Below are 11,935 nucleotides of genomic sequence, written 5' to 3' on the forward strand. Positions count from 1 at the left end.
ATAGTCATTAATCGACTATTCAAGTATTACTTTCAGAATAATATATATATTGATTTGACCTTCACACACATAGATTATAGTAAGCTTTATAATAGTCAATAAATAACTCATTGGCAAATTTTCATTAATGTTTACAACAAAATCACATATTCACTACGAGCTGTTTTCCTGAGCAGTAATCGCTAAATTGTTTATAACTGGAGCTACAAAACTCCAAATCACTAGCCGTTAATTTTCCCTGAATATAGACTCGTATATCTTCCATCCATAAAATTTTCAGAATTTTTGGCTTGGCCAATCAATATCAGATTTTTCTTAAAGTTTCCCCTGTTTCACTGTTTGACTATTCTGACCACTCTTCACTACGAATCAAATTTCTCATTTTACAGAATTCAAAATGTGTTGTATTTGATCTCATTTGAAACTAGACTCATTAAGGAGTCTAAGCATATAAATTTTATCTTATAATCATTTTTGTAAAATTTATAATGATTTCCTAAAAACAGAACAGGGAATCTAGTAGTCATTTTGACTCAGCCCCACAATACTTCAAATATCTCAAGATCGGTAACTCTTTTGTTTTTATAGTTTCTTTTGTAAGAAAATAGACTCTTCAAGCTTTAATGGCATAATTCACTCAGCTTCTAATTCAACTCCTACAAATTATGGCGATTTTCCAAAATCACCTTACTGCTGCTATCCCCAAACAGATTATTACCAAATCAAATACTAACATTAGCATTTCACCTTAATAGCTAGCTTACCAAGCCTTAATTTAACATATTAATCTTTAACATATCTTTCACTTTTCATCAACAACTATCAAAAAGCTCAAGCACTCATCAATGGCAAAACACAAAATCATCGTCAATCCACAAAATTGAACCATGGGTTTTTAGAACTCAAGTCAACTACTAAAACATGCATGCATCTCAAGAACAACATCAAACATACCTTAGTCTAGCAAACCACCATAGCCGATTTTCTCAAGCTCTTCCCCTTCCTTTCTTTCCTCTATTCGGCCAAAGGTGTTCAAGAATGAACACATTTTTTTTTGTTTTCTTTCCTCAACTCACGGCAACAAGGGGGGGTATGGATGAGACCATTTTTTTTTCCATCACCCTTCCTTTTCATTGTTTAATTACCATGCTCTTTATTTTATTTTTCTTAGCATACATCACTAGCATAACATGTTGGTGACATGTTTCCACCCATAGCATGGCCAGCCACTATGCTTTAATTTGGCTAATTTGACATGCAAGGACAAACACTTTCCCACATATATTAATGGGCCACTTGAACACTTGCCTAGCATATTTCTAAATTGTCTCACATAAGTCCCTACTAATAAATTCCACATACACTGACCAAATTAAAGTATGGAACTATCACACAAGCATTTACGCACATCATAAACACAGAATATAATCTTTAATTATTTATAAGACTCGGTTTTGTGGTCCCGAAACCACTTCCCGACTAGGGTCAATTTTGGGCTGTCACAACTCTCCCCCACTTAAGAAATTTTCGTCCCCGAAAATCTTACCGGTAAATAGGTTTGGATATTGTTCTTTCATCGAGCTCTCGGTTTCCCAAGTAGCTTCCTCGATCCCGTGTTTGAGCCATAACACCTTTACTAGCGGAACTCTTTTGTTTCGTAACTCCTTCACTTCACGAGCTAGGATACGCATCGGTTCTTCTTCATAACTCATATCGGCTTGAATTTCAACCTCTGATGGGCTAATTATGTGCGATGGATCAGATCTATAGCGTCGAAGCATCGAAACATGAAAGACGTCATGGATCTTTTCAAGCTCAGGGGGCAAAATCAATCTATACGCAACTGGCCCCACTCGTTCGGAGATTTCGTACGGCCCAATGAATCTCGGGCTCAACTTGCCCTTACGGCCAAACCTAAGTACCTTTTTCCAAGGCGAAACTTTAAGAAACACTTTATCTCCCACCTGATATTCAATGTCTTTTCGTTTCAAATCCGCATACGATTTCTGACGATCTGTGGCTGCTTTCAGACTTTCACGGATTACCTTTACTTTCTGTTCGGCATCTTTAATCAAATCAACTCCGAAAATTTTACTTTCACCGAGCTCGGTCCAAAACAATGGTGTACGGCATTTACGACCGTACAAAGCCTCGTAAGGTGCCATCTTAATACTTGATTGAAAACTATTGTTGTAAGCGAATTCAATCAAAGGTACATACCGTTCCCATGAACCACTAAACTCAAGGATGCAGCATCTCAGCATATCCTCGAGTATCTGAATTATCCGCTCGGATTGACCATCGGTTTGGGGATGAAAAGCGGTGCTAAAATGCAGCTTGGTACCCAAAGCTTCTTGCAATTTCTTCCAAAATCGCGAGGTGAATCTCGGATCTCTATCCGACACGATAGAAATAGGTACTCCATGTAATCTCACAATCTGAGAAACATACAATTCGGCTAGTTTATCCAATGAAAAATCCGTACGCACGGGGATAAAGTGAGCCGACTTAGTCAGCCTATCAACAACAACCCAAATCGCATCCTTCTTACTTGCGGACAATGGCAGTCCGGACACAAAGTCCATTGTGACTCGGTCCCATTTCCACTCGGGTATCATGATCGGCTGAAGTAACCCTGAAGGCACTTGATGTTCCGCTTTCACTTGTTGACATATTAAACATCTCGAAACAAAGTCGGAGATGTCTCGTTTCATACCATGCCACCAAAATCGACGTTTCAAGTCGTTGTACATTTTCGTGCTCCCCGGGTGAATTGACATTCGGCTACAATGGGCTTCGTTCAGAATCATCGGAATGAGTTCCGAATTCCTTGGAACACACAAACGACTTCTAAACCTCAAACAACCATCATCATCAATCTGAAACTCCGATTCCTTGTTCGGAACACACTCAGCTCGTTTTGCAACCAATTCATCATCGACTTCCTGAGCTTCAAGAATTTGATGAGTCAATAATGGTTTGGCTTTTAATTCAGCTACTAACACATTGTCAGGTAGAACAGACAAGTGTACATTCATCGCTCGCAAAGCAAACAGTGATTTCCGGCTTAAGGCGTCCGCAACCACATTAGCCTTTCCCGGGTGGTAATCAATGACAAGCTCGTAATCTTTCAACAACTCAAGCCAACGTCTTTGTCGCAGATTCAAGTCTCGTTGAGTCATCAAATATTTGAGACTTTTGTGATCCGAAAACACATGGCACTTCTCACCAAACAAATAATGTCGCCATATTTTCAATGCAAACACAATGGCGGCTAGTTCAAGATCATGGGTCGGATAATTTCTCTCGTGTGGCTTCAATTGTCTTGACGCATAGGCCACAACTCGACCTTCTTGCATCAATACGCAACCCAACCCAAGTAGGGATGCGTCACTATAAATGACAAACTCTTTACCCGATTCGGGTTGCACCAAAATTGGAGCTTCAGTCAAATGAGTTTTCAGTTGATCGAAGCTTTTCTGACATTTCTCCGTCCATTCGAACTTAACATCCTTTTGAAGTAGCTTCGTCATTGGTGTGGCTATCATCGAGAAACCTTTGACAAATCGTCGGTAATAACCGGCGAGCCCTAGAAAGCTCCGGACTTCGGTAACATTTCTCGGAGGCTTCCAGTTAAGTATGGCTGAAATTTTGCTCGGGTCAACTCGAATACCCGATGCGGATACCACATGACCCAAGAAGCTAACCTCTCTTAACCAGAACTCACACTTACTGAACTTAGCATATAACTGCTTATCCCGCAAAATTTGCAACACTTGCCTCAGATGCTCAGCATGTTCGGTCTCATCTCTTGAATAGACCAAGATGTCATCAATAAACACAACTACGAACCGATCCAAATACGGCCTGAAGATTCGATTCATCAAATCCATAAACACCGCAGGGGCATTAGTGAGCCCGAACGGCATCACTAAGAACTCGTAGTGACCGTACCTCGTTCTGAAAGCAGTTTTGGGTACGTCCGAATCTCGAATCCGCAACTGATAATAACCCGATCTCAAATCTATCTTTGAAAACACCGATGCTCCCTTTAATTGATCGAACAGATCATCAATACGCGGTAACGGATACTTATTCTTTATCGTCACTTTATTCAGTTGACGATAGTCAATGCACAACTTCATGGTTCCGTCCTTCTTTTTCACGAACAATACTGGTGCACCCCAAGGTGAGAAACTCGGTCGAGCGAAACCTCTATCCGTCAATTCTTGCAACTGAGCTTTCAACTCTTTTAACTCGGTTAGTGCCATACGATACGGAGCGATCGAAATTGGCGTAGTTCCAGGTACAAGCTCAATACCAAACTCTACCTCCCGAACAGGTGGCAAACCCGGTAACTCTTCAGGAAAAACATCCGGGTATTCACAAACCACCGGCACCGATTCGGGTTTCTTTTCTAACTCCTTGTCATCAAGTACATACGCGAGGTATGCTTCGCACCCTTTCCTTACATATTTCTGGGCCAACATTGCTGATATTACAGCTGGCAACCCCCTTAAGTCCGCAGACTCAACTCGGATTATTTCGTTATTTGCGCACCTCAAATCGATAGTCTTGCTTTTGCAATTCACAACCGCATCATGCGCGGTTAACCAATCCAAACCAAGAATAACATCAAACTCGTCGAACGGCAAAAGCATCAAATCGGCCGGAAAACAGGATTCTCGGATTATTAGAGGGCATCTCTTACACACTTTATCAACAAGTACGCATTGACCCAAAGGGTTTGATACTCGAATTACGAGCTCAGTAGACTCAACAGGTAGAGTCTTACTGGTTGCTAAGGTTTCGCATACATATGAATGAGTAGAACCAGGGTCAATCAATGCAATCACATTAGTATCAAAGAGAGTGAAGGTACCAGTGATGACGTCGGGGGAGGATGCCTCCTCTCGTGCGCGAATGGCATATGCTCTAGCAGGAGTACGGTTCTCGGCTCGATCGGCCGTATCAGAGGCCCCCCTGACTACCACCCCTGCCTCCTAAAATTCTCGGTGGTCTACCTCTAGATGTCACTCCACTAGGTCTTGCACCTTGAATCTTATTCTTCTCATCCAGCTCCGTGCAATCTCTAATGAAGTGGTCCTTCGAACCGCATCCGTAACAGGCCCTGCTAGTAGACTTGCCCCAACATTCACCTAGGTGTCGTCTTCCACATTGGGGACATTCAGGTTTCTCGTGACGATTATTGCCCACACTAGCTACCGAAGTAGCTCGGGAGCCCATCGATGGTCTTGCCCTGATGGAAATTCCCGCAGTCGCCCTCGACTTATTAATGTCCTCTCTGAACTTCTTTACAGCTGAGAACGGAGCTTTACCCGTCGATCTTTTACGATAATCTCTAGCTTCAAATTCAGCCTTCCTCTTCTCCTTTCCAAGTTCTTCCGCCTTGCAGGCTCGTTCGACTAGTGTTACGAATTCTTTTATTTCCAAAATACCCATTAGTAGCTTTAAATCTTCATTCAATCCTTCCTCGAATCTTTTGCACATAGCAACCTCATCAGCTACACACTCCCGGGCATACCTACTGAGTCTTACGAATTCATGTTCGTATTCAGATACAGTCATACGGCCTTGCTTGAGTTCCAAGAACTCCTTACGCTTCTGATCAATGAACCGTTGGCTAATAAATTTCTTTCAGAATTCCGTTTGAAAGAAGTCCCAAGTTACTCGCTCGTTCGGGACTATGGAAATCAAGGTCCTCCACCAATAGTAGGCTGAGTCTCGCAACAAAGATACAGCACATTTTAGACATTCGTCAGGTGTGCATGACAATTCATCGAACACCCGAATGGTGTTATCAAGCCAGAACTCGGCCCTTTCGGCATCATCAGTTACTATGGCCTTGAACTCCTCGGCCCCACGCTTCCTAATCAAGTCTACAGGTGGCTTACTCAGCCTCACAGGATCAGCGACTGATGGCATTACAGGCTCTTGGGGTGGATTATTCAAATTTGGGAATTGTTGGACAGCCGGGTTGGTTCGGGCATATTGCGCGACCCACTCATTCATCATGGTAAAGAAGGCTTGTTTAGCCCCCTCACCTTGATTATTCGCAGATGACTGAGGTTCAACAGGCAGCGTCCCTTGTGCAGGAGCAGCCGGTACGCTCTAAACGTCATCCGCTAGGGTTCTTTCTACACCGGGATCCATTTACTAATCAAAACAAAAACATTTCAACCGTCAGAAGTCATCACCCTTTTAAACATTAACATTAAGGCATGTATAGCTAGACTCATACGTGCTATGGTAGTCCTAGAACCGACTAAACCATAGCTCTGATACCAATCAAATGTAACACCCCGAACCCGAAACCGACACCGGAGTCGAACACGAGGTGTTAACTGACTTTAACCCCTTATAAAATTTATTTTCCAGACACTGCCCAATCTGTGTACTAGTCGTTTTAAAAATCATATCTTGAGTTTCGTAACTCGAAAATCAGTTTCGTAATTTTTCCCAGAAACTAGACTCAGGTGCCCATCTATTTATTTTTTTCTAGAATTTTTGGTCGGGCCAATTAGTACAGTTTATTAGTCAAAGTCTCCCATGTTGCAGGGGTCGACTACACTGACCTTTGCCCATTACGACTTGGATATCTCCCTGCACGGGGCTTCAATACTGATTCCGTTTGTTTCTATGAAAACTAGACTCAGAGAGGAATCTATACATATATGGTACGACCCCTAATTATCTCTGGTTAATTTATAATGAATTTCCAAAGTCGGAGCAGGGAATCCAGAAACCGTTCTGGCCCTGTCCCACAAAAATCTGATTATCTCTTAATATACTGCCCATATGATCTTTTCGTTACTTTCTCATGAAAACAGACTCATCGAGCTTCGATTACATAATTTATTCATCAATTAATTCCACTCCTACTATTTTTAGTGATTTTTCAATCTCATGACACTGCTGCTGCCAGCATCTGTTACGAAAGTAACTAGGTCCATTTCATGCCTACCCTTGATCCAACTCAATCGAACATTCGTGCCATTTTTGCATGGCTTAAAGTTTACATGCCAAAGTTCAAACACAACGTAATAGCTTATACATGCCAAAATGTTCTTCTAAGCCAACTAAGAAGAAAGTACCAAAACTTGCTATCCGGTGTGATGACTTCGATGACGGCCCGATCACGCAAAAAGAGATGTGTCCAAGAAACCTAGAATAGGTGACAAGGAAACACCGAGTGAGTTTATAACTCAGTAAGTCATAAGCTATGCACTACCATCCATCAATAACATTATCACAAGAGAAAACAAAATGGAACGAGGCTAATTACTCCATCCATTCCGAACCATACCATAGTTCCTCCAACCTATCGATTCAATTTCATATCAATTCATGCATTCACATTCCATATACTCATCAATAGGACATTGAAGCATTTTCATAAATCAATTTATTTTCGTTACAATCAAACGACTAAACGGCCTTTCACCCATCCTACGATAAATTTTATGTACGTGACTTCAAGTATAGTTGTCACATAGGTTCAAACTTACCGAGCTCAACACCAAGTATAAGCATAGCACCTATTAGCCATGTACTCAAGACACTTACCCGATCCGCTGTCCGCGATCGACTCAATAGTGTCGCACACATAGTGTCCATAATGATTCACGAATGCATATTGAGTCCGCACACTCAGTGCTATATAATCAACTCGCACACTTAGTGCTACGTAATCAAATCGCACACTTAGTGCTACATAGTCAAACTCGCACACTTAGTGCTGCATGGTCAATTCGCACACTTAGTGCATCATATTCATTTCGCACACTTAGTGCAACATAGTCAAATCGCACACTTAGTGCTGTACAATTTAATCCCGCGCACTTAGCGCCAATCTCATGGTCATAAATGGTTATACCCGCACGTTTAGTGCCGAGATCAACAACTCAGTACATCTTACCTCTTTTCTTTTCATTCAACAATTTCATCATCACATACGTACATGCATATATATATATGTATATTTATTCATTCCATTCAGCATCAATACATAAATATTATGACCATTTGAAATAATACCAACTACATGCTTAATGACTTACCTTGTGTTGGGTAAGACGGTTCCAACTCGACTACTCAGTGATCTTTTCTTTGCCTTTATCGGATCTAGTTCCCTTTTGCTCTTGAGCTTAAGTTCAACAAAATTTAAAATAGTCATTAATCGACTATTCAAGTATTACTTTCAGAATAATATATATATTGATTTGACCTTCACACACATAGATTATAGTAAGCTTTATAATAGTCAATAAATAACTCATTGGCAAATTTTCATTAATGTTTACAACAAAATCACATATTCACTACGAGCTGTTTTCCTGAGCAGTAGTCGCTAAATTGTTTATAACTGGAGCTACAAAACTCCAAATCACTAGCCGTTAATTTTCCCTGAATATAGACTCGTATATCTTCCATCCATAAAATTTTCAGAATTTTTGGCTTGGCCAATCAATACCAGATTTTTCTTAAAGTTTCCCCTGTTTCACTGTTTGACTATTCTGACCACTCTTCACTACGAATCAAATTTCTCATTTTACAGAATTCAAAATGTGTTGTATTTGATCTCATTTGAAACTAGACTCATTAAGGAGTCTAAGCATATAAATTTTATCTTATAATCATTTTTGTACAATTTATAATGATTTCCTAAAAACAGAACAGGGAATCTAGTAGTCATTTTGACTCAGCCCCACAATACTTCAAATATCTCAAGATCGGTAACTCTTTTGTTTTTATAGTTTCTTTTGTAAGAAAATAGACTCTTCAAGATTTAATGGCATAATTCACTCAGCTTCTAATTCAACTCCTACAAATTATGGCGATTTTCCAAAATCACCTTACTGCTGCTGTCCCCAAACAGATTATTACCAAATCAAATACTAACATTAGCATTTCACCTTAATAGCTAGCTTACCAAGCCTTAATTTAACATATTAATCTTTAACATATCTTTCACTTTTCATCAACAACTATCAAAAAGCTCAAGCACTCATCAATGGCAAAACACAAAATCATCGTCAATCCACAAAATTGAACCATGGGTTTTTAGAACTCAAGTCAACTACTAAAACATGCATGCATCTCAAGAACAACATCAAACATACCTTAGTCTAGCAAACCACCATAGCCGATTTTCTCAAGCTCTTCCCCTTCCTTTCTTTCCTCTATTCGGCCAAAGGTGTTCAAGAATGAACACATTTTTTTTTTGTTTTCTTTCCTCAACTCACGGCAACAAGGGGGGTATGGATGAGACCATTTTTTTTTTTCATCACCCTTCCTTTTCATTGTTTAATTACCATGCTCTTTATTTTATTTTTCTTAGCATACATCACTAGCATAACATGTTGGTGACATGTTTCCACCCATAGCATGGCCAGCCACTATCTTTAATTTGGCTAATTTGACATGCAAGGACAAACACTTTCCCACATATATTAATGGGCCACTTGAACACTTGCCTAGCATATTTCTAAATTGTCTCACATAAGTCCCTACTAATAAATTCCACATACACTGACCAAATTAAAGTATGGAACTATCACACAAGCATTTACGCACATCATAAACACAGAATATAATCTTTAATTATTTATAAGACTCAGTTTTGTGGTCCCGAAACCACTTCCCGACTAGGGTCAATTTTGGGCTGTCACAAAAACCCCTCCAAAGAGGATAAAAAATCACGGGCAAATATAATTTTATTATAATGGCAAAAGAACGAAGAGTACAAAAAATGGAGATAAAAAACTAAACCTAGAAAACTCGAAAAAAAAGAACCCTCAAAACGCAAACATAAAATTCTCTAAAAGTGTTATGAGTTCTAAACTCTAATGGGTGTATTTTTTAAGGTTGTAAAAGAGCCTATTTATAGGCTAAATTCGTAGGTCAAATAATAATAAAATAATCTAGACTGATCAGAGTTTGATTGAAACAAATAAATAGAGTTTAACTAAAAGATTATTTCTCAAATTTGACTGAAATAGGAGTCATACTCAACAAATCTCCACCTTGACATATATTTTAAGTGAGCATAAGTTTTTACCCAAAATCATTTGTTCAACTTAATATTTTAGTCCAATTTGTTTTAAAATAACAATAAGTCCTTTTGACCCATATATAAAATCAATACTAACAAAAAAAGTTCAACTTATTAGTTAAAAGAGTTATCTACCTAAGTCATTTCTAACTTTTCCACGAAGAATTTTAGTAGAACTTAAATAAAATTGTTGGACGTTTCTTGTGTACTTAAAATTTTAAAATAATACATATTTAGTTAAATACATAAATATGATACATATATTTATAAAGGGTTAAATATAAAATTGGTTTTCAAACTTGTCCACTTCTCTTAAATTGGTACTTATGTTTTTTTTGGTCCCGGATTGGTACCTGAACTTTTTTTGTCAACTAAATTGATACCCGAGTCTAACGCCATTAAATTTTTGCTGATGTGGCAGATTTGGCCAATCACGCATTGCCATATGGCATCCTCTTGTAGCTCTTTTTTCTTTTTCTTTTTTATTTTCCTTCATTTTCCCCTTTTCTTCTCTTTTCATTTTCTTTCTCTAGCCTGCTTCTACACTTCATCTTTCGTCTTTCTTTCTTTTGTCAACCCCTCAAATTTCCCTCACTTTCTCACCATCCAATCACCACCAAAATCAATCTCTTAAACTCGTTTCGTTTTCCTCCCCATTTTCCAGCCACCATCAACCAATCCCACCACTTTCCCTCCCCTTTTCAAACTAACCCACAACGACACTTTGAACATAAATTTTTTCGCAAGTAAGCACAGGAAAAACCAACTTAAGGTTTAGAGGACCAAACAGTTTGAACTTTTGGAAATAATATATATATTTTTGCTCTTGTATTACAATTCTGATAAGATAACGCAGATTAGTCCGAAAGCAATGAAGATTTTAATGCTAATGTTGAATATGTATAAATGCAGTTATGTTTATAGTTCACGATTTTCAAAATTGTCTAAAGGTAAGATTGAGGTGACCATGTCAAAGCCTAGTTTTTTATTTAAGAGGCTCTGGAGTAGAAAATGGAACGATGGATAGAACCCCATAAAACACCATCCGGGATTCACCATCGAATAATAGCACAGCCCCTAATTCTAGCAACACTTTCAAGGCCTGATCAACTTCCCTCTCATCCCTATATAGGAATTCAATAGAATCACCAATTGACACAGAGACAACCGATAATCCTTTATGGAGGCTTTCTCTTCTCTTGTCTTGATCCTACATTGTGAAGTCTAAGTAAAAGAGGACTAAAAGAATAAAGAGGGAAGGAATAACTAAAAAACTAAGTGATGCATAACAAAAAGAAAAACAAGATTGGTGAAAGCTTGTTTGGCTACCGAGAAAATAAGTAAGAACAAAAAAGAGTAGAAAGGAAGAAAACCCTGATTTTTTAAGAAGCCAAGAAGAGCTTATTCTTTTCCATCTCAATCATAGTTTCTCTTGAATTTTCAATTTATGAAGAGGGTTTCTTTTCTTTCCCAAAGAACTAAAAAATACGGTGATGCATAACAAAAAGAAAAAGAGGACAGTGAAAACTTGTTTGGCTAGTGAGAAAAAAAACTAAGAACGAAAAAAGAAAATGAAAATAGGAGAAGTGAATTGGTATTGGACTAATTAGTAATTGATTAAAGTATTACATGCATTATTAATAAGGAATTGCAGGATTGAATGTTAAAGTTGAAAGATAAGATGTATATCATTATTTGTATATGTTTTAGACATGTTTTATGTGATAGGAGAAATTAAATAATTAAGTAGCTTAAATAAGTATGCATATGCAAGGTAAGCAATTATGATATGAATTTGATGATAGGTTGAATGAATAATTGAGTGTATGAATTGAAAATGGTATGGTAGATTTTAAATTA

The sequence above is a fragment of the Gossypium hirsutum genome, chromosome D13 (genome assembly GCF_007990345.1).
Source record: "Gossypium hirsutum isolate 1008001.06 chromosome D13, Gossypium_hirsutum_v2.1, whole genome shotgun sequence".
Classification (NCBI taxonomy): Eukaryota; Viridiplantae; Streptophyta; class Magnoliopsida; order Malvales; family Malvaceae; genus Gossypium; species Gossypium hirsutum.